Source organism: Carlito syrichta, unplaced genomic scaffold (assembly GCF_000164805.1).
Source record: "Carlito syrichta isolate Samal-C Ts95f unplaced genomic scaffold, Tarsius_syrichta-2.0.1 Scaffold308954, whole genome shotgun sequence".
Taxonomy (NCBI): Eukaryota; Metazoa; Chordata; class Mammalia; order Primates; family Tarsiidae; genus Carlito; species Carlito syrichta.
The window spans coordinates 164,976-189,738 of NW_007253050.1; the positions used below are offsets into that span (position 1 = coordinate 164,976).

Consider the following 24,763-nt stretch of genomic DNA (forward strand, 5'->3'; position numbering starts at 1 on the left):
AGTGAATACTTAATTTTAAATGATCCTATTTCCCCAGATTACATTATTGCTGCCTTAATTCATCATTAAATATTTCTGATTAATGTCTTAGTCCTTTTTCCTGTTTTTCAGTACTTGAAATCTGAGTTTTAAAACAAGTGAAAATACACTCATAATAATAAGATATGAAGAGTAGTTAGGTTTTTACTGAGTTTAATAACCCCAACTTATTTCAGTTACCCTAGGGTAATTAAGAGTGGCCCCTCCCCAGCCGGGCTCGGTGGCTCAGCCTGTAATCCCACGCCTTTGGGAGGCTGAGGTGAGTGGATTACCTGAGCCCGCGGGTTCGACACCCGCCTGGGCAGCGAGACCTCATCTCTACAATAAAAATCAAAAAATCAGCCAGACGTGGTAGCGTGTGCCTGTAATTCCAGCTACTCGGAAGGCTGAGGCAGAAGGATCGCCGGAGCCCAGCAGGCAAGGCTGCGGTGGCCAGGAGTGGCCACTGCACTCCAGCTGGGCAACCAAGTGAGACTCCAACTCAAAAAAAAAAAGAGTGGCCCCTTTAGACTTCAGTATGTAGTTTGGACAATAAATGACATGCTCACCATCTTATGAGCTTTAAATGATCTTGCATATGAATCTCATTTTCCATAATGAGAACCTAATACCCACAGAACTCAAAAGAACTAAAAATTACATAACTACTTAATGACAGAACCAAGATTAGAAATCTCATCTCCTGTAAGGACACACACAAAAGTGTTCTTTCTACTGTTCTATACGCCCATCATTTCCCTTTTTAGTAATAAGACCTCATAGTCTACATTTCTCATTCAACTTTATTTCCTCCAGAATAATATATGACTAGACTCTACATTGCTTTCAAACATTTACTGAACTACTAGATGTCCGAATTCAAAATAGTCAATCTTTCGAGGCTCTCCACAGTCTGGCCCTAACTTGCCTTTCCAATATAAATTTCCCCTACACTCATATACACAGTAGTCAAAACAAACTATTTACTATTTTCTATACATGCTTTCTTACTGTATTCTCTATTGAGATGTCCAAATCCCAGTGCTCCAAAAGCACTGCTTAAATGCTAACACCATTTTTAAGAACCACCCCTGACTGAACTTCCCTGAATGCTAACATTTCCCTCCTCCAAATGTGTTTAACTTCTCATAGTAGCTATCACTTTCTATCTTGTATTACAGTTATCTCCAGTACAATATGACAATGTACCAAACTCAAGTTTTTAATCACCCTAGTCCATAACATACAGTTCTGTAGATATGAAAGCATTCAATATAAGCATCTATTGGATAAGGGATTATAATAACAAATGTAAAAGACCTATATAAGTCAGTGTTAGATGGTATGTTTTGGTAGGTGATTCTAGAAAGTCTAATTATTGAGCAACTGTGGCTAGTGACTTAACATCTCAGGGCCATCATCATCAAAATGGGAGCTGATGGAGACAATTCACCAAGATAATGTACATAAGAACATCTAACAATGCTAGCAATCAGAAGCTGAATGTTAAATAGGTAAATAACAAAATAGGCTCACAGATCACTTACACGACATAAGCAAAAAACAAAACTATTTTAAATAGTCACCAATATTATCTGTAGTACTCCTGATAAAAGTTGATATTTACTGAGCATGCTTACATGTTAGGCACCGTTCCAAACATTCTACAAGTATCTCACATAGTCCTCAATATATCTGTGCGATTATATTCCCTATTTTAGTGAAAATAAATTCCATAAAGCCCTGTATAAAAGAGGACACTAATAACAACAAAAGTGCCTACAGCTCTCAGGTTTCAGCTACAAAAAATGTGCGCTATATTTTAGTTCTTAAGGTAAAGGAGAGTAGATAGTACCAAAAAGTATTAATGACTAGAATAAAGTTTTCTTAATTCAGCATCTCGTTGTTTTATAGCAAGTAAAAACCAGGAAATGTTAAGAACATAGGCCAGTAATAAATTGTCTGATGTTATATACAACATAACACTAGAAAAGTACCATTTTGAGAAAAATTGATTCACTAATACTTTAAAAGCATATTTATGTGATAAATGCAAATATTTTAGCAAAATATTTGTATAATGTTTTCATTAAAATTTCTAGTTATGGATCATCATTTTTAACATTAAAGCAAAATATGTGAAAATTAAAAATAAACAGGAAAAACATCAGATATGCAAAATACAAAGAATATATCTCTACATTGAAAACTCTTGGTAATTAATCTTTAATTAAGAAGGATTTTCCACACAAAAATAAGTATTTAAAAAACTGACTGAAATTCTGTATTCACTAGTGTTCATTCTTTCAAAGAAAAGGTACTGGCAAATTACGATAAGGAAACAATGCTTTAAGAGCTAACCCCCTGGTTTCAATACTAAGGAACATGACCATAAGTTTTTAATTTACCCACTTCAATGATTACCTTCTTTCATTATTAAAACTGCTTATGCACAATAAATTGTTTTCTTAATCTAAGTTTTGTTAGCATTTTGTTCCACTTAAAAAAAACAACAAAATATGGAAGTTTGGTTTCAGGGAAAACTTTGTTCAACTTCTTAGTCTGATATTCTAAACCAGGCTTTTTTTAAGTGAAAGAAGACAGACACGCTGCTTGGGTAAATCTGTCCAAACTGTCCGACTACCACCCTAGTCATCAAGCCTCATGTGGGCTACGACAGCAGCCTCCTACCTTCCGCTCCTGCCTCTTCAGTCTTCTCGACATAGTAGCAGCTGAGGGGCATTTGAATTTAACTTCTATGAGGGCAAGCAGTCTGTATTATTTCCTGCTGCATCTCTGCACTGTCAACAGTAAAATGATACTCAAGTTCCTCAACATGAAAGACATGAAGGGAGCTCTTAATTTTAAAATTCCATTACTAGTTATAAGTGAATTTGACAGCATACTAAACTGAAAAAAGGGATTCCATAATGCTATGTAAGATGTTAACATTAGGTAAAAAGTATATGGAAACTGTACTATTTTTGCATGTTTTCTGTAAGTCTAATATTATTTAAAAATAAAAGTTTTAAAAAATTCCAATGGTTTGGAATTTTTGGTGGCTCAGCCTGTAATCCCGTGCCTTGGGAGGCTGAGGTGAGCAGATTGCCTAAGCCCGTGGGTTCGAGACCCACCTGGGCAACTTGGCGAGACCTTATCTCTACAATAAATTTTTAAAAATTCCAATGGTTTCCCATCACACTTGGAATAAAATACTAAGTCTTTACCAGTGCCTCAGAATAAAATCTATATAGGAACCCCTGCCCATCTCAATAACCTCATCTCCTTCATGCTCCTCCATGCTCACTCAGTAGCTGTCACACTGGTCTTCCTGCTGTGTTCACCAAGTTACCCAAGCTTGTTCCCACCTCACGACATCCCGACTTGCTCTTTCTCATGTCTGGGATGTTTTTCACCATTTCTTAGCAGAGCTTTCTCCACACCTCACTTCTCAGAGGCTATTGTTGAGCACTCCATCAAAAATAATCTCCTAGCTGGGGGCTGTGGCTCACACCTGTAATCCTAGCACTTTGGGATGCTGAGGCGAGAGGACTGTCTGAGCTCAGGGGTTCAAGACCAGCCTCAGCAATAAGGTGAGACCTCATCTCTACAATAAATAAAAAAATTAGTCAGGCGTGGTGGCATGCACCTATAGTTCCAACTACTTGGAAGGCTGAGGCAAAGGATCACCTGAGCACAGGAGGTGGAGGCTGCGGTGGCTGTGACCGTGCCACTGCACTCCATCCTGGGCAACAGAGTGAGACTCTGACTCAAAAAATAATAATAATAATTTCCTCACCTTTATTGCTCTCTAATTCCGTGTGCTGCTTTCTATTTCTTCTTACCACCCATCTCCAAATGAAAGTATATATTATTCACTTTAGTTGTTTGTTGTTGACAACTCAACTTGAATTTAACTTCCATGAGGGCAAGCAGTCTGTATTATTTCCTGCTGCATCTCTGCACTATCAACAGTAAAATGATACTCAAGTTCCTCAACATGAAAGACATGAAGGGGGGTCTTAATTTTAAAATCCATTGCCAGTTATAAGTGAATTCGACACCAAGTATAAAATGTCTCAGATGAGCTTTTATGTCCTAACACATACAGAGTAGTGACTTAATCCCCTGAATAAATCTCGAAAGCTGGGCAAAATATTTTGTTATGCCCTTCCAGCGTAGGTAAGCATAAAAGGAAGAAATGAGAAGCAACTGAAGAAAATGACTTATGCACATCAACTGTAAGCAAATCTCTTAAGATTACTAAAAAATTCCAAATTAACACAAAGATTAGTCATTTTTTAAAAGGGTTATAGAATTCTACTTAAAATCCTTTGTAGGATATTTATTTCATCATACAAAATGATTCCATTGACAGTAAATATTTAAGGAATGCATTTTTCTGAGTAAAAGGTAGAAAATAAATTCCAGAGAACGGTTTCCTAACACTAACTTAGTAATAAGTAAGCGCTGCTGAGTATTTTAAGATGAGTTACTACACTTTAATCTCTCTCTAATTTTTTTTTTTTTGAGTTGGAGTCTCACTCTGTCGCCCAGACTGGAGTGCAGTGGCCGCTCCCGGCCACCGCAGCCTCGACCTGCTGGGCTCCGGCGATCCTTCCGCCTCAGCCTTCCGAGTAGCCGGAATTACAGGCATGCGCTACCACGCCTGGCCGATTTTTTGTAGAGATGAGGTCTCGTCAAGTTGCCCAGGCAGGTCTCCAACCCGCAGGCTCAGGCAATCCACTCACCTCAGCCTCCCAAACACTTCAATCTCTTAACTACTTTGTTTTCAAAGTGCTTTTCTTTTTACTGTGGTAAAAGGCATGTAACATAAAATTTACCATTTTAACCATTTTTAAGTGTGTGATTCACTAGCATTAAGCACATTTGCATTATTGTGTAACCATCATCATTCATCTCCAGAACTATTTTTATCTTTTCAATCAAGATACATTTTCATCCTCATTTTTCAGATAGAGAAACAGACTAGAAAAGGTAAGAAGTCAATTCAGGTCTATAAGATTTTAAAACTTGAAACACTTCTTCAATACCCTTCAACATTCAAGTTGCCATACAATGACACAAAAGTAGTTGCAGGGACCAGGAGCAGTGGTTCACACCAGCAATCCCAGCACTTTGAGAGGCAGAGGCAGGAGGATCACTTGAGCCCAGGAGTTCAAGACTAGCCTAGGCAACATAACAAGACCCCGTCTTTACAAAAAAATTTAAAAAATAAATTAGCTGTGGGTGGTGGTGCATGCCAGCAGTCCCAGCCACTTGGGAGGTTGATGCAGGAGTATCGCTTGAGCCCCCAAGTTGGAGACTGTCATGAGCTGTGATTGTACCACTGCACTCCATCCTGGGCAACAGAGGGAGACCCTGACTCAGGAGGAAAAAAAAAAGGTAGTGTAGAGACAAGTTAAAAAAAATACTTGTAGCTCACTGTATTCTTATCAATAACACAGACTGAAACTTCTGAGAAATCCAATTCAATCCTTCATTTTAGACATTAAAGTGATTTTTTTCTAAGTTTACATAGCTAGTCATCTGCTTAAATTAATCCTGAAATGTAAAAAAGAGTTTTATATTGTAAGAAATTGAAAGGCAAAGAAAAAATTAAAGATTATATCCATGCCTCCTTGCAATAGAACTCTACTGCCTCTCTTAATAGAGTTGTAGGTCTATCTTCTCACCCTTTCAAATTCGGCTGGCTGTGTAACTTACTTGACCAATAGAAAGCAGTGGAAGCCGGGCTCGGTGGCTCAGCCTGTAATCCCGCGCCTTTGGGAGGCTGAGGTGAGTGGATTGCCTGAGCCCGCGGGTTCGAGACCCGCCTGGGCAGCGAGACCTCATCTCCACAATAAATCAAAAACAAAAATCAGCCGGGCGTGGTAGCGCATGCCTGTAATTCCAGCTACTTGGAAGGCTGAGGCGGAAGGATCGCCGGAGCCCAGCAGGCGAGGTTGCGGTGGCCGGGAGCGGCCACTGCACTCCAGTCTGGGCGACAGAGTGAGACTCCAACTCAAAAAAAAAAAAAAAAAAAAAAAAAAAAGAAAGCAGTGGAAGTGATACCACATCACTTCTACAACACTACTAAGGCTAGGGGTTAACTTAAGAGGCCCTACAGCTTCTGATTTTACTCTTTTGGAACACTTCCCTGAAGTGCCGTATGTGAAGAAACCTTACCTACTGTATCATATAGAGGCTCAGCATTCCCCAGAACGCACCAGCTGAATGTAGCTGCAACCTACAGCTGGTGAGAGCAGCAGAGGAATTGCCCAGTCAACCCACAGAATTACAAGCAATAACAAGCTGTTGTTGTTTTAAGCCACTAAGTTTTAAGGTGGTCTGTTATGCAACAATAGGTAGCTGAAACCACAATTAATATAAAGTTCAGTGATATAAATTAAAGTGGTATCCATTTCATTACCTAAGCACATTAATTTACCTCAGCTAAAAATCTTGGAAATTTAAGACTGTGGTTATAAGATGGTCAAATAAAACAAATGAATTAAATTATTTTTATCATCAGTATGAGGAATGGTGGGGTTGGCCAGGTGTAACATTTTTGTATAAAAGATATCACATCGTATTAATGATAATAAAAATTCCTTCATTTAATGGCACTACTTCTCATTACAAATAGAAATATAAGTAAGCTAGCCCCATATATTTCAATTTTAATAATTTTTAAAAATCCTCCTGTGATTGCCCTGCTTTCCATACTTAATTATGCCAGACATAAGCCAGGTTTTTCTTACTGATGAAATGTCATGATTGTAATTGATAATTACACTGAGCTGTATTCTGTCAAGACGGCCTCAGGTGCTACTGACATGTGCAAGGTCACCAGCCAACATCAAATGGTCCTTGCTTCCTAAACTTTTGGAAGTTTTTATTTCTCTTTCTGTCAATTATCATGTGCTCTTGATGAGAGTACTTTTTAATGTGCTGTGTGCTAGAAAATACACCTATTACAATTTCACATAACCAAACTCAACAAGCTTGGTCACAGACAACCCAAAAAGCTTTTCTCTGAATAAACTTAATTCATACTAGAATACCATTTCTGGTTGCTCAAAATAATTGTTTTTTACAGATTTATTGAAGTACAGCTTATATAATATAAGATTCATCCATAAGTGAACAACTCAATAGTTTTAGTAAATTTATAGAGCTGTGAAACTATCTACCTTATCCAGCTTTAGAATATTTCCATCATCCCAGAAAGCTCCTTTGCGCCCATTTACAGTTAATCCTGCTCTCACTCTTAGCCCTATGCAACTTCTGATCTGCTTTCTGTCTCAGTAAACTTCCTTTTTCTAGATAGTTCCTATAAAACAGAATTAGACAACATGCAGCTTTTTACATGCAACTTATTTCACTTATCATCTATGTTGTGGCATGCATCAGTAGTTTGTTTCTTTTAACTGTTGAATACTATTCTGTTAAAAATATATGATACATTTTGTTTATTTACTCATCAGTTGATAGGTGCTTGAACTGTTTCCAGTTCAGGGTTGTTTTGAGTAATAAATGCTGCTATAAACATATCTTTGGGCAGACGGATTTCATTTCTCTTAGGAAGATTCCTATGAGTAGAACTGCTTTGCTGTGATTTGGAGAGGCAAGTGATACAAACAGTGACTTCTAGATAAGTGAAGTTACTGTAATAACATATAACTATGAATTTAGTCAGCAAATATCCCAACCTATTACATTGTCAAGCACTGCAAGAAGAGCTGAGAAAAACTATGAATAAGGTAGTGACACTGCCCTAGACAAGCTTATAGTCTTGTGAGAGATATGTATATAGGTCTACAGGAAACTCTCACTTTTTAAAAAAGTAAATATCCAGTTTTAACTCTTTATGGAAAGCAGTGTGGCAACTTCTCAAAGAACTGGAAGTCAAGTTTTCATAGGATCCAGCAATCCCTCTCCTGAGAATATACCCAGAGGAACATAAATTGCTCTACCAAAAAGACACATGGACACGCATGTTTATTGCAGCACTGTTCACAAAAGTTTTCATAGGATCCAGCAATCTCTCTCCTGAGAATATACCCAGAGGAACATAAATTGCTCTACCAAAAAGACACATGGACACACATGTTTATTGCAGCACTATTCACAAAAGTTTTCATAAGATCCAGCAATCCCTCTCCTGAGAATATACCTAGAGGAACATAAATTGCTCTACCAAAAAGACACATGGACACGCATGTTTACTGCAGCACTATTCGCAATAGGAAAGACAAAGAACCAACCGAGATGCCCATCAAAAGTGGACTGGATAAGGAAAATGGGGTACAAACACACAACAGAATATTATGCAGCCATAAAAAGGAAAAAAATAATGTCCTCCACAGCAACGTGGATGCAGCTGGAGACCATCATCATACTAAGAGAACCATCACAGAAACAAAGAACTGAATATTGTACATTCTCACTCACAGGCAGGCGCCGAAAACTAGTCACACTAGCACATGGGTGGGACTGGTAGTCGCTGGGCACTGCTAGGGGAGGGAGGGAGGAAGGCAAGTGGCAACACAATGGGTACCTCGTCCACTATTAGGTGGAGAGAAAGCCAGCTAGAAACCCAAACTTCATCTGCATGCAATCTACTTATGTAGCAAATCCTCACTTGTACCCCAAAACTCTAAAATAATATAAATCAATAAGTAAAACATCCTGTTTTGGAAACTGATTACACTACAACTAACTTGCAGGAACAAGATCCAAAGATGGTGAGCAACTAACTACAATGATGATTTCCCATATTCCCTATACGACAAAGGCCCTCACCAACAAGTTATAACATGAAAGGAGTAAAAACGAAAACAAAACCTACACAATAGTATGATAAAGAACACAACAAGAAAGTACAAAGTTTCTTTTTATTTTTTAGATTGGAAAACATAGTTTATTTATAAAGTAAATTAGAGAGCGAGAGACAAGATTCACCCTGTCAGGGTAGGAGAGGGGGCCAAAGCTTAGGAAAACTCGGCAGCCACAGCTCAAAGAGTCATGTGGCTAGAGCAGAGCTCAGCAAAGCAATGACCAGGACAAAGATTCTAAGAGTGGTAAGCAAAATGGGGGAAGTTAAAGGAGACCCTACAACTGAGTGGGCACCCGAAGATTATTTTTGGTACATGAATACATACTGACAGAGTGAAAGACAACTGATGCTAAGTTTCCTGAGCTGGCAAAGGCCCGTTCGAAGGAATAAAGTTTGTATTTACGCTATCTTGGCTTCTCTCTGGCTTTTTTGGACATATGCTGTTCTTGGTAGATTCGGAGATGAAGTAAGGTGGCATCAATGGGAAAGTAAGTCCCACTTAAAACCTCTAATATCTGCCTCCACCAAGTCTTGGAGCTCAGAGAGGCCTCCTCTCCATTCACTTTACCATCTTTTTTTCTTTTCTGAGTAGAGTCTCCTATGTTACCCAGGTTGGAGTCCAGTGGCACGCTCATGGCCACCGCAGCCTTGACCTGCTGGGCTCAGGCAATTCTTCCGCCTCAGCCTTCCAAGTAGCTGGAACTACAGGTGCGTGCTACCACACCCAGCTTTTCATTTTTTATTTTTATTTATCTTTTTATTATAGAGACGAGGTCTCACCAAGTTGACACGACTGGTCTCAAACCCCTGAGCTCAGGCGATCCTCTCGCCTCAGCCTCCCAAAGTGCTGGGATTACAGGCTTGAGCCACCATGCCCAGCCCCATTTTACCATCTTTTAATGTCACTCATCCTCTCATGTCCTACTTCTTTTCTCATCCATCTTCATTTTAAATGGCCCATCATTATAATTACTCCCTTGTCCTTGTCCTTCTCTCCCTCTTTCACAATTGCCTAATAAAACCTACAGTAGTAAAAAAGCACACACTGTGTTAACTTGATCACAATCAGATTTCTTGATCATTGACCACAACTGAATAACACGTCTATTCCATTTTTACTATCAATTCACTTTCCCACTCCCAATGTACTCCTCTTAAATCCCTCAATAATCTTCTTCAACTTGACTCTCAGCTTAACCCTAGCATGAGCTCTACTCATATATACAATTGGCTACTCAACATCTCCACTCAGATTTCTAACAGGTTTCTCAAGCTTAATGTGTCTAATATTGAGCTGTTGGGTAATACTACCACCACAGCATTCCCACCCCAAACCTGTTTCTCTTGCTTCCTCATCCCATAAATCTTGACATTTGTTCAAGTCAAAAACCATGAAGTCTTATTCCTCATTGTTTCATACACCTCACACACATCAGCAGATATTGCAGGTTCTGTCTGCAAAACATATCCAGAATCTGAGCATTTCTACCTCAACCATCCTAGTCCAAGCCACCATCAGCTCCCCTCGTAATAACTGTAAATTTCCTAACCAGTCTCCCTGTTTTTAACCTTTGTTTTCTCACAGACTATTCTCAACCTAGCAGTCATAGCAATTACAATCATATGACTTCATTCCTCTGCTCCTCTCCTCCAATGGTATCTCAACTCACTTGCAGTAACTAGCTAAAGTCCTTACTATGGCCTAGAAGCCCTATATGATCTGCAATCCCTTATAACCACTCAGACCTATGTCTTACCCACTGTCCCCCTCAACAACCAATTCCACTCATAAGGACCTCCTTCCTATTCCCTGAACATCCCAGGCGGACATCCACCTAAGACTTTGGAGCTGCTAGTCCTTTAGCACTAACATTCTTCCCTCAGGTAAATTCACTCCCTCATATCTTCAAATCTGTCCTAAAACCTTCTTCTCAGTAAGGCCTTCCTTAGTCACCTCAAATATAAGCATCTGCTGAACATTACTCTTATCCATTGACCCTGCTTTGTGTTCTTCCTAGTACTCTTTTTTTTTTGAGTTGGAGTCTCACTCTGTCACCCAGACTGGAGTGGTGCAGTGGCCACTCCTGGCCATTGCAGCCTCGACCTGCTGTACTCTGGCGATCCTTCCGCCTCAGCCTTCCAATAGCTGGAACTACAGGCGCGCACTACCACACCCGGCTAATTTTTGATTTATTGTATAGATGAGGTCTCGCCAAGTTGCCCAAGCGAGTCTCGAACCTGCGGGTTCAGGCAATCCACTCAACCTCAGCCTCCCAAAGTGCTGGGATTATAGGATAAGCCACCGAGTCCGGTCCCTAGAACTCTTTACCTGGAACTATACTTTTACTTCTTTACTATTTATCTCTATCCAACAGAATGTAAGTTTTCCAGGAACAGAGACTTCATCTGTTTGTTCACTGCTGGCTCTCTCTCCCGGAACAGTACTTGGTTTATATAAGGTACTCAATAAATGGTTTAAATAAATAAATGAATGATCAGTGGCGAGAGCCTTGATCTAAATTGAAAGGGTCAGGGAAAGCTTCTCTGAATGACGACTTGAAAGATAAGTAGAAGCCTGGTGAAAGAATGTGGGAAACAAAGTATTTCAAATAGTAAAAAGAGCATAAGCAAAAGGCCAGAGGCAAAAGAAAACATGGTCATTTTTTCTATTAAAACAATAAAGTAATCAACCATATTTTCCTCATGTTCTACATTCTAGCCTACACTAGACAATGAGAATAGGATATGATCCTGAATACTCTTGGCCAAAGACCATTGATGTACATATTTAAAACATGCTTAGCCAAAATGAGTACTAGAAAGAATAAAAGAAAATAAGTATATTGCAACATCTTTTACTTTATTGTAGCTTCTTTTACTGTCTTTAATTTGGATCTCAGTAAAATAACATGATTTGACAAAAGGTAGCACAGGACTTACCATGAAGAAACAATGAAAAGACATCATTCTAAAGAAACTCAAAAGGTACAAAGGTTAAAGTGGCTAAAGGATCCAAAGAAACGACCAAAGAAACAGAAGTTAAAGGTCAACAGATGATTGGTAATACCCTCTGTTAATAGGAAGGGCCTCATAATCACCACTACAGCCAAAGGGACTAATAACTGTTTGAAAGGCTATTACCAGAGGCAAGATACACCTTCAGAAACTTGGAAGAAAATGAAACTTGACTCAGATGCCAAGAATGCATAAACTTCGAGGCTGTGCTACGAAACCCCAGGATCATGCTCAATGGCAATCTCGTTTCTAGGAAAATACAAAGCATCTTGAGTTGAAGAGGTTATGAATGCAATTTAGCACGACTAATATACAGTGCATAAGACTCACAAAACAATGTTTTGAAAGCACGAAGAAGATAGGAAAGCATATATTTCAAAATAGAGGTGTTTGGGGATTATAATAATCACCCCTGAAAACATGAAGAAAAAAAACCCTTAAAAATGCATTCACGGTGGTTTCTTTTGCCCATGCCAACTCTGGCATGTCTCCGTTTTTTTCTCCCTTCTTTTTCTAATAAGCTTTGTTTGAAAACTTTTTTTAAAAGATGCATTCACATACAACTTCTATATGCAATTTTAGGGGATTCCCAAACTCATGAAAACTCAGTGTGAAAGCTCAGATAAAACCATTACACTGAGGACAATAATATGTCCCAGGATGAAAGCAATGCAGAAGGCTTATACAAACCATCCAGACTGAAGTTAGAAGACAGGGGGTTAGAGGAAAGCTCAAGCAAAAAATAAAATTCATACAAAGGCAGTATGATTATCAGGCCAGAAAAATGTAAGTATACTATAAAGGCACATAAATATAATCTCAGAAAGTCATTGTATAGCCATGAAACAAATTAAACTGAAAAATAATTTCATGAAACTGATAGAATTTAAGAAGAATCCATTTCATTTTGATGTTATATATGTCATTCATTTTAAAGTCTAGTGTGACAATGGAATGAAGCAAACCAAGCACTCTGGTCTTTACTAATTTTTAATTCCTAGAATCAACATATAATGCAACCTCAGAACATTATATAATTACGGAACCAATTAAAAGCATTAACATTTTAACAGCATAAAAATAAAAGCATTGGTTGGGCTCAATGGCTTGGCCAGTAATCCCAGCACTTTGCGAGGCCGAGGAGAGTGGATTGCCTGAGTCCGCAGGTTCAAGACCAGCCCAGGGAACTTGGCGAGACCTCAACTCTACAATAAAATAAAAAATAGCCGGGCGTGGTAGCGCGCGTCTGTAATTCTGGATACTTGGAAGGCTGAGGCGGAAGGATCGCTGGAACCTGGAAGGTCGATGCTGAGGTAGCCATGAGCATGCGTGCCACTGCACTCCAGCCTAGGTGAAGGAGTGAGATTCCAACTCAAAAAAATAAAAAATAAAAAAAAAGGATAATGACTAAGGGTGAAAATACAGAAATAGAAAGTAAATTATTTTAAGTTTAAAAAGAAAGTAACCAATAATCCAAAAATATTAACAAAAAACTATCAAACATTGAGAAGAGGGGAGAGTGTAAGAAGCAAGAAATTCAACTAAATCCTCTTCTTTTGTAGCAAAGAACAGGTATTGTCTAAAGTCAGTAAATGAAGATATAAGGAAATAAGCATATTTGTTATAGTTCTGGCAGCAAACTATGAAGTACTAAAAACAGAAGGTCCCTCTGAGAAATATGACTGGGGTGCCACTTTTCAACCTATATTCCCTGGACTGTTTGATTCATTACCATGTATTTGTGTTCTTTTGGGTGAAAATTAAAAAGAAAAATCTGAAACCAGTGTAGGTAGGTCATCACTGCTGATGTAATTCCCTGCCAGCATTTGACCTATTTTAATCACTTTCCAAACATATCAAAGTAAGGTTAACCTGCATCTTTTAATGAGGGATTCTTTTATTTACTCTGTTTATTCAAGCTAGAACTAGAGACTTTTATATGTGGCAGAGACATTAACAACTGAAAATTGGTAAAAATCTTTTTAAAAGAATACGAACACCAGTTAATTCTCATTGTATTAAAGTTCTTTAAATTTTAACGATTTTTAATTGGTCAAGACCAAATATTCTTTCAAGTTTCCATCAGGGTCTATACATACAGATATATTTACTCATAATTAAGTACACTGTCACTACTCTCAGTTACATTATTGTACAGTAAGACAATTCCTTTTAAACCAAAGTTTTATTTGTTGGCCTACTACATCCTAGTCAACAGGGATTCCAAGATGAGCACATGGTCCATGAAGACAGAGATGTGAGGTTTAACAGAGAAACAGACTACTTTTTTTGTTTGTTTCTTTAGCTTCCCCTGGTGGAGGGTGGAGGGAGACAGGAAGGCAAGGCAATAGCAGAAGAGATTGGAAGGCATGAAAATAAATGTTTGGGTTATCATGGCAGTTGTCCCAGCAAAAGACATAGAGCTGAAGGGGTTAAATTCAAGTGACGTTTGAGTGGTGAAATTGACAAGCCCTAAATGACCAGTTTGATGTTTTATAAAAGTCAAAGGGGATTCTGAAGGTTCTAGTTTAGGTAGCCAATAGATAGCTATGGCTCAAGAAAGAGAACATAAATGAGAAACAAAAGGGGGATGGGTACAGAGTTTGTTGTTTAGCTTGTGTAGCTGTCCAAAGTGTAGCTGGAACATAGATCTAGAGCACAAAAGATAAGAAACTGCATATTTACTTAGTTGAAGCCATGAAAGTAAATGTTTTCTTTTCTTTTCTTAGTTATTACTATTATTCTTTTTTGAGTTGGGGTCTCTATCCGCCAAGCTGGAGTGCAGTGGCATGATCATGACTCACAGCAACCTTGACCTCCTGGACAATTCTTCCACCTCAGCCTTCCAAGTAGCTGGGACTAAAGGTGCATGCCACCACATCCAGCTAATTTTTCTGATTTTTTTGTAGAGATAAGGTCTCATTAAGTTGCCTAGGCTGGTCTCAAACTCCTGGGCTCTAGCAAGTCTTCTGCCTCACCCTCCCAAAGTGCTGGGATCACAGGTGTGAAGCACCATGCCTGGCCACCGTGGAAGTAAATGTTTTCATACATATATACTACGGGGGGGGGGGGAATGCCACTGAGAAATATTTAAAGGGTATTTAAAGGGTAGCCAGAAGAAAAGTCAGTGAAGTGGACCAAAAAGTCTAAGAGGTACTAGAAATAACAGCTTCCATTCTTCAAGAGCAATTTGTCTCACTCTGTACTAAGTGGCTTAGGAGACACTGAAGTGTTTCTTGAGATGGTCTTATCACCATTTTAGAGGTAATAACAATGATGCCTTAAGATGTTTAATAATTTGCCCAAAATTATTCAGCTAATAAGTGAATAGTGCCTGGTTTACTGTCTCCAAAGTCTGTTCTCTTAACTAGTATGTTACTACTATAATAAAAGCCAAGAGAAGACAAAGAATGCCCTCTTGAAGATTAGTTAGAAGTTACATTTCTTTATCATTTCTTTCTAACTTGTTACCAAACCATCATGAATGTGTCAAGGGCCTCCCTACACCATCCCCAATTCCACCACTCCACCTCTAAAATGCATTTATGGTTTTACTTGTTCTTTTTCTACATATGACTTTCAGTAATATCATTAATTAGATGTATTTGCATAGACTATTAAAAAGTACAATTATTTTTTGGCTAAAATTAACTCAGTAACTTCAAAGAAGTGTCAACAAATTTGGGTTCTGATACAAATCTAAGATAATGTTTGATACAAGTGAAAGCTGGCTAAGATAAAGTGCATCAAACAGGTTCATTCATTCATCAAACATTTATTCAGTGCCTCTTATATGCCAGGCATTAGTAATAAAATGGTGTTTAGAACAGACTCTAACGCTATGACTCTGAACCAACTTTATTGCTGATTATGAGACTTAGTTGCTTTACTTTGTCTTTCCCTGAGTAACTTTATAAGCTACTTAAATAAAAAATAGAATTTTTTTCATAAGATTTTAGAATTAATTCTATGTTACTTGAGAAAAGAAATTAATATTATCTATAACATAAAATATTATTTTAACCTAGTTGGAAAACAATGCTCAAATTATTTCAACAAAACCCTATGTCCCAGTCTGGACCCCAGTCTGTATCACTCTTGTGGAATTCTACTCACTAACTATGTCCTCATTCTTTAGGAACTCTAAGATCTAATTCAAAATATATAGGATGGTAATTTATATCACTTTCTCATTAATTTGGGAATCAAACTCAAAATTTTATACTAAAATGTACAACAGGCAAAAACCACAACACTCTTGTGTCAGATAACTTTTTTACTGTTTTACAAACACAAACTAGATTTTACTTTTTACTTTAAAGATGTGGGGTACAATTCAGGATTAGGTACACAAGTGGTCATCATACAGGTAAAGTTTGGGCCTCCCTTTGGTCCCCACTTGCCTGATTTTTATTCACTTTTTGAGTTGGAAACTCAGTCTGCTACCCAGCCGGAAGTGCAGTAACATGATCACGGCTTGCTGCAGCCTTGACTCCCTGGGCTCAGGCGATCCTTCCAATCAGTCTCCCAAGTAAATGAGACTACAGGTATTTGCCACCACACCCAGTTACATTTTATTTTTTTATTTTTTGTTGAGATGAGTCTCACTATGTTGCCAGGCTGGTCTCAAACTTCTAGGCTCAAGCAATCCTCCTGCCTTGGCCTCCCACTAGGATTATAGGTGTGAGCCACCATGCCTGACCACAAACTAGCTTTTAGATTTAAGTACAACATAAGAAAAAAAAAATTAGTATGAAAATTTTGAGTTTCTACTATTTTCTCATAAGATTCCTTCCTGAGAAACCTATGAGAAACAAATTACATTTGATAGTTACACTTTCAAAATAATGAAAGTTATCATATTACAAACTAGATAATCCCTCAACTAAGAAATTATATGAGGACATCTCTATTAAAACGTATAACCTGGCACATATCAGACAATGTAAGTGGCCGCTACAGTTAGAAAACTGGTATGGCTTTTATTCATTTCAAATTTTATTTAACCAGCCTGTTTTGAAGCATATGAGACATTTAGTTCAATATCACAATCCAGAAAAAAACAACTCATTTCCTTGGTTCCAAATTTTTCCTAAATCAGGAATTGTGGGCATAAAAGTTTGTAAATGATCACAAAAGGGCCTGAACAAGACAGTAAAAAAAATCACTCCACAGAGTCCAGTATCATGTACATGTTGAGGTCATGCAATGTACCGATCCTGCTGTTAATAGTGTCCTCCTTTGTTGTATCCCAGACAGATACATGTTCAAGGCTTCTAAAGGGGTTAAAAAGTATAGAAGTGAGGACAATTAATAAGAAACAGTCACAATTAAACAATTTTTGGTTGTAAAATAAGATAGCCTTTTTGTAAGAGTTTATTTTAGAAATGTCAAAAAATTGTGCTGAATTTTCGCTAGGAATAATTTGTCTTTCTAAGAGTGACTTTTTTGAAACTAAAGACAAGTGGTGCTTGTAAGACACGAATCAGAATAGAAATAGTACTAACCTTTATCCCTGGGATAAAGTTAGCATGCTCTGTGACACCTATTTATCTAATGACCCAAAGAACAACAAGAAGAAAAAGACTGTGATATCAGTACCATTTCTATAGGGCACTTAGTAGCCAGAAATCTGCAACCGCCTATCAACCCCAGATGCTACCATCTTTTCCTGTCTTTAAACTCCATTAACTAATTCCATGGAGTTAAAAAATAATAATAAAAATGAACTCCTCACTTACCATTTCTTAACCCAAGCTGGCCAAGAACCTCTCACCAAAATTTTAGCAGACCCTGATCAAAACCAACATCACAAGACTTCACAAATACCCAGTACACAGTACTTCAACAGGTAAAAAACAAAAGAGTAGCATTACATGGAATAGGTGAAAAGTCATATAACAAAATTTAGGCTTTGCAAACAAAATAATCAAAGTCAATACTTCAAGTAGTGGTAACATTCAACAACATACAACTGATTTTATAGGTTAAACATAGAATTACCACTTGACCCAGCAATTCTCCTCCTAGGAATATATACCCAAGAGAAAATGAAAACATATCCACACAAAAACTTTCAGATGAATGTTCATAGCACCATTATTCATAGTAGCCAAAAAATTAGAAACAACCTGAAGATTCATCAACTCATGAATGGGTAAATAAAATATGGTATATCCACACAATGGACTATTATTTGGCACTAAAAAGAAATGAAGTATTGATACATGCTATAACTTGGATAAACCTTGAAAACACACAAAATGACAGAAGTCAGTCACAGAAGAACACATATGATTCCTTTTATGTGAAATTTCCATAATTGGCACAGAGACAGACACGATGTAGATTAGTGTTTGCCTAGGACAAGGGTGTTGTGGGAAATCAAGAGTAACTGCTAATAGGCATGGAGTTTCTTTCCATGGTGATAAAAATGTTTTAAAATTGACTGTGATACTGGATGTACAACTCTGTAAATATACTAAAAATCAATAAATTGTACACTTTAAATGGGTGAATTGTACGGTATGTGAATTACACCTCTATAACTGTTATTAAAAATATCAATCTATGCTTCAAAAGTTGAGAAGGAAAATAGCATTATTAAAAAACAAAAGAAGCCAGGCTCAGTGGCTCAGCCTGTAATCCCACGCCTTTGGGAGGCTGAGGTGAGTGGATTGCCTGAGCCCGCGGGTTTGAGACCCGCCTGGGCAGCGAGACCTCATCTCTACAATAAATCAAAAAATCAGCCGGGCGTGGTAGCACATGCCTGTAATTCCGGCTATTCAGAAGGCTGAGGCGGAAGGATCAGAGCCCAGCAGGTGAGGCTGCGGTGGCCAGGAGTGGCCACTGCACTCCAGTCTGGGTGACCAAGTGAGACTCCAACTCAAAAAAAAAAAGAATGGCTAGGCATAGTGGCTCATGCATGTAAATCCAGCACTTTGAGAGGCTGTGACCAGTCTGGCAACATGGCGAGAACTTTTCTCTACAAATCAAAATATTTGTAGCACATGCCTGTAGTCCCAGCTAACTGGAAGGCTAAGTTGGAAGGATAGAGTGCCTGAGTTGGAAGGATAGAGTGCCTGAGCCTAGCAGATCAAGGCTGCAGTGGCCATGTTCGTGCCACTGCACTCCAGCCTGGGCAACAGAGTGAGACTCTAACTCAAAAAAATAAAACAAAACAAAAATCAAGCTGGTGGTTCATGCCTATAATCCCAGCACTTTGGAAGACCAAGGCTGGAGGACCGTTTGTGCTCAGGAGTTCAAGACCAGCTTAAGTAACATAGCAAGACCTATCAAAAACGCAAAAATTAGCCAGGCATGGTAGTACCATCTACTGTGGAGGCTGAGATGGGAGGATCACTTAAACCCAGGAGGTCAAGGCTGCAGTGAGCCAGGATCATGCCACTGCATTCCAGCCTGGGCAACAGAGTTAGACCCTGACTCAAAACAAAAACCAATAGCACTATATAAACAGTTTGTCAGCATACCAAGAATAGCAAAGATTCTTAACTGGTCCTTTACCAGAAAACTTTACTGTTATGAAACAGTGAATATATACTTAACCAGATTTTGCTAATTTTCTAAGAACTAATATTCAGAAACTATGTTTATTCTCACACGTAAATGTACACACAGACACAGCTAAATTTCAAAGATTCTCTGAAGAGCTCATATCAGATTTTATGAGTTATGAGAAAAAGTAGTATATATAAAATACAAGACAAATTTTCAAAATAAAATAAATATCTCTCATTTAGAATGAGTGTATAATATCTCAGATGAGTTAGCTAATACCTAAAAAAAAAAAAAGTTCTCCACACAAATAATAGTGCTCTGAAGAAGCGCAAGCTTTGAATCACCTATTTTGTGATCAGGATCTAATTACAATGTCTTAATATATCAATTCTAAAACATAATATTTTATGAAATCAAGACCTACACTAATCTGTACTCCCCAAAAAACACACTTAAAAAAATGCTTTAAAAACCACTTTACCTGACTTATTTTTATGAATTCTGACTAGTATTATCCTCCTACATTATAGTGTCTTTAAGTGAAAATAGTATCAACAGGCTAAATACAAATCTTCACATGATTTGAGAAAACAAAAATATTATAATACAAATTTTAAGCAGAGCTTCTCAAAAGTAAGGAAATCATATGTGAGAGAAAACTACTAGAATATATTTTACATAAAACCACAGAAATAGCAAGGATTATAGCAGGTAACCATCAGAGAAAAAGTAAAAGGAGAAGATATGCAGAAAGATTCCAAGTAACAAAATGTATATAAAAATGCCACAATAAGGTGAAAAGTAACTTAATTTTCTAAAATTAATTATTCACAGAAGTTATTCAGAAGATATGTAAATATATCAAGAAGACTTTGCTTACGACTATACTTTGAGAAAAAAGTTTCCAACATGAAGAGTACTTTGGGAATAATAATGAACCTAACATCATTACCTTTTTATATTATTTAATTTTCAGAAATGGTTTTGTAAATTATGAAACTACTAGAGAAACAAATGTATTTTAAAACTAAACACAGCTAATTACTAAAAACAATAACAGCTCTATGAAGACATTTACTAATTTCAAAAGGAAGTTTAGAATCAATGACTATAAAAACAACACCCCAGGTATTCACACAAATATTTGGAATATATACATGTCTATTATCCTATTCTTGTTTCAACTTGAAAGTGTATAAAAAATTAAAATCTTATGCCTTCTATTATCAAATGGCAAGGTAGCTAAGAGTTATTTTTTTCAGTTTCAGAGATAAGAACATTGTCTCTAAAATCCCTTAATCAATGTACCTAATCTGTATATCAAAATTTAAAGAATACAAATAAGAGCTACTACAAGCAATATGTTGACCACTGCTTTTCTAAAAGATGGGTAAAATCAAGTAGTAGAAAAATTTACACGACTTACATTGTTGTTGCGGGTTTCTACAGCAGGAAATTTTCTGACTATGAATTTCACAGCAGATTCCAGGTTTTTGTCAATAAGGTAGGATGGTTTTGCCTTGGGGTCTCCACATGCCTATAAAACAACAGTAATAAAAAAAAAAAGTGAAATGCACCCTTTTTCTAAAATCAAAAATAGCAAATCTGCAATTAAAAATTAGAGATATTTATTGTTTTTGGTGAGCAGGTGATAAAATGAATAGGCAAAGTGCAGGGATTGTCACAGCTGAAATATGCAATGGGAGACAGTACAGAGATGTTCTTCTACTGAAAAAAATGCATGGAACGTTTCAAAGCAGTTAGCGCAGAACAGCAGTGAAGGAAAAAGCTCAAACCTAAAAAAAAAAAAAAGAAAAGAAAAGAAAGAAAAAAATATTGGTTTGAGGTAGAATTGTATTCATTTGAAGCTAATAAAATATTACAAAATTAAATATTCAGTAGAGCACTAGACATGTTTCTTTCTAAGTGTTAAAAGTTCATGTTTAAATGTCTTTTCCAAAATGTTTTCCTCATTCACTCTAAACATTTTAATACAAGAGACCTAGTTCGAAGGAACTGGAAGCTGCTAAAATTGTCTTTATAGTGCTAAAGTGTGTTGCCTGAACTTCGGAACATCTAAGTTACAACACTGTTTTCCATCATACCAGCAGCACTTCAAACAATTAATGTACATCTGTTCTATATATATCATAAGCACAGAACAAATGGAAATATTTACATTTTGACCACATCAGCAGTACAGCATTCTCTATAGTAAACTGTAAAGCACTATACAAATATAAGGTATTATTATTAGAAATAACTTTGCTACCTGAACTATTAGCAATACAGAATATAATCTTGAATAATGTTCCTGTTTCACTAAGTGACATTTAACTAACTGCTTGCTAGTGAGATGTTATTTTCTTAGGGAATTACTAAAATTATAATATTCCTATTTAGTTTCTTTTTATTGCATTTTTAAAAGCATATGTCCTTTGCAAAGTTATATCTATCTGCCATGAGTGAGGAAATACAGTATTGCAATTTAATGTTTTTCCATTGTTTACTATGGCTATGTTGTGGATTGCAGAAAGAGAAGTCATGAAACATGAAACTGATCTGAAAGCGGGCAAGCGGGCAGAGGGAAGGTGAAAAGCTGTGCAAACCTTCCAAACTTGTCCTTGCTGGGGAAGCATTGTAATAAAAAGAGAGAAAATTACGTGTAAACAATGATTGTCAAACTATGATATACGTTCAGTAGAAAACTTAAGCACTGCAGACTATGAATAACAAAACAAGATTAGAACTATATGGTGCTATGATTTTAAAGGTATTCTAAGTAACGAGTTTTAGAATACAAAATTTATAGAGTTTATAGTATTCATATATATTTAAAATACTACTGTGTATGTGTAAAACCATGTCAGTTTCTTGGTGCTCTTTCTAAGCCAACTTAAAATAATACTAGAAAGAAGGAAGATAAGACTACATGCAGCTATAAAAACAGGAGCAAAACCATCAGTGAAATTTTACATACCTTAAAAAGAAACGGTAGCCAAGAATAAAAATAAATCGTTATTGGATTACTTTTGCACTTAACCTCAAATTGAACTATTTTTCAAGTACTACCTAACTTCCTACCATGCCAAAGAATTCATGTAAACATTCCTGTATTTGCCAAATGGAAATAGGAATACAGTAAGAAATCTCTTAATTTGCAAACATAATTAGATAAAACAAAGTTAATTTTAAGAAATACAGAACTTCATAATCTTTAACCAGATTGACACAGGCTACTATGTAAATTCCATTTCAACATAATAAATACTAAAATATATCTAACTTCTTCTCAGAATAGACTATCATTTCTTTAAAATACTGTACCCTATAAATTAATCTTCCAATCTATCTTCTTCCCCCAAAATATTACATAATAATACTGAAATTCACCTAAGAATTTGCACAAACAGAAATTGCTACAGATTTGCATTTCCTTACATCAATGACATAATGAAAATCATTTCATAAACATGTTTGAGGTAGTGCAGAACCCTAAAGTGATTCTAAATTATGCTCAATGTTTCATGATATGCATGCATCTTACATATTCTAATTCTTTAAAAATTCTTCTATCCATTCTAATAGTATTAATGACTATCAAATAATGAAAATATGATAGACTACCACACCCATTTCCCATGATCACAAATTTTACTGTATAAGAATTTAATCAACTAAATAATTGTATGTATATATATGTGTATACATAAACATATATATATGTTTGAGCAGTTCTCCCTTCTTATACTATAAACAAATAGAATTTCATTTCAATGGGAAAGTAAAGGATCACATAATCTGCTTTCCCTAGAATTCATTATCTTTTCCACACTGCTCAGTAGGTCTTATGTAAACACACTACATTGGGAGGCAGTACTTCATAAAGGTTAAAAACACAGATTCTGAAATAAAAATAGCTGGGCTTCAATCTTCACCACTTATTAGCCATGGGACCTTGAATATATTACATAACATCTCCTAGTCCAAGTTTTTTTTTGTCTGTAAAGTGGGGAAATTAGTACTTACCTCATGGGATCATTATGAGTATTAGAAGAGAGATAGATAATCCATGTAAAGCACTTAGCAAAATGACAAGCACATAAGTGCTCTAAAAATGTGATCTGTTGTTAATAGTTAATGATAATTATTACCCAAGTAAAAGTCTAATATGAAGAGTAATCACAGCAGTAATAGTCTTTATCACAGTATATAGAACTAGGAATTTAGTGCTAACTCCCTTATGTAACTACAATTCCCTCTCTCAATCACATATTTCCTTGTTCACCCTAAGTTACAACGTCCTATGTTGTACTTAGAGAAAGAGTTTAGCCTAATAGTTAAGAACATTTTGCAATAGGCTGTCCATGTTCAAATCTTGGCTCCATGAGGCAAGTGATTCTATCTCTCTGTGACTCCGTTTTTTCATCTGTTAAACAGGAGATAATAATGAAAACTAACCTAAAAAGTTTTCGAACTGACTACATGAATTTGTGTGTATAGAATTCACAAGAGCACTCAAAAAAGGTCAATAAAATATGCAAGGTTCATAGATATAGAAGTACTGGGCCCCCTTTAATTTTATTCTGATATCAACATATATGATTTATTTGCTTAATAGCAAGAGAGACATTTGCATGGGGAATACTCAGACAGCAAAAAAGAAAAAGTATTTTAAAAAACTATAACATGACTAAAAGTTATCAGTAGGTAAAACACATCCTGGCAAAGAACCATAATTAATATTTCAGTTAAGAAGGTTTTTCTACTATGGGAGTATATAATTAGTGCAACTTGAATCTATGGTCCCAAGTTAATAAAAAAAATTTTTTCTTATTAAAAAGAGAAGGTTTTCCTACTATACTAAACCAGGAAAGCAAAATCAACTAACCTGAAGTATCAATTTAAAAAGATTAATTTTCCCTATCTTAAATCAAAAAATGTCATTTTGATGACAAGGAAACCATAAGACAACCTGCATTTTCAGAACACGGCTATTGACACACTTCCTTCTTACGCTGAAAACAAAAAGAAAAAACCGTATCTTTTCCTATTATAGCTACATCATTACACAAAACCAATCCTTCACTCTTAACCCTTTGCACTCGGAGACATCTCATGGGTGACCTACCAGCAAGTTGACCCCATTTTTTTTACAAAATAGTGAAAAACAAATCACTCCATATCAAATAATATGGCATTAGAATCAATTATTTTATTGTAATGATTTGGCTTTAGTGAAATTTTGGACACTGAGGAACTTATAACAAAAAAATGAAAATGTTACGTCTTATATTTTTCTACTGCGGAAACAGTCATCAACATGCATGCAGGTTCATTGACACATGTTATGCAATAGTAATTTGTTGG

General features: G+C 36.6%; 1 protein-coding gene across 2 annotated transcripts in view; it reads right to left on the bottom strand.

Annotated features, from left to right (window-relative positions):
- NCKAP1 (NCK associated protein 1) overlaps window positions 1-24,763 on the bottom strand; it is a 98,364-nt gene that overhangs the window by 69,096 nt on the left and 4,505 nt on the right. For both annotated transcript variants that reach the window (XM_008066470.2, XM_008066471.2), the window contains 2 exons: window positions 22,003-22,020; window positions 20,820-20,930 (listed from right to left, as the gene is read on the bottom strand). The gene's annotated coding sequence lies outside the window, so the exon portion shown is untranslated. Of the gene's footprint in view, window positions 1-20,819; window positions 20,931-22,002; window positions 22,021-24,763 lie in introns of those variants that run through there.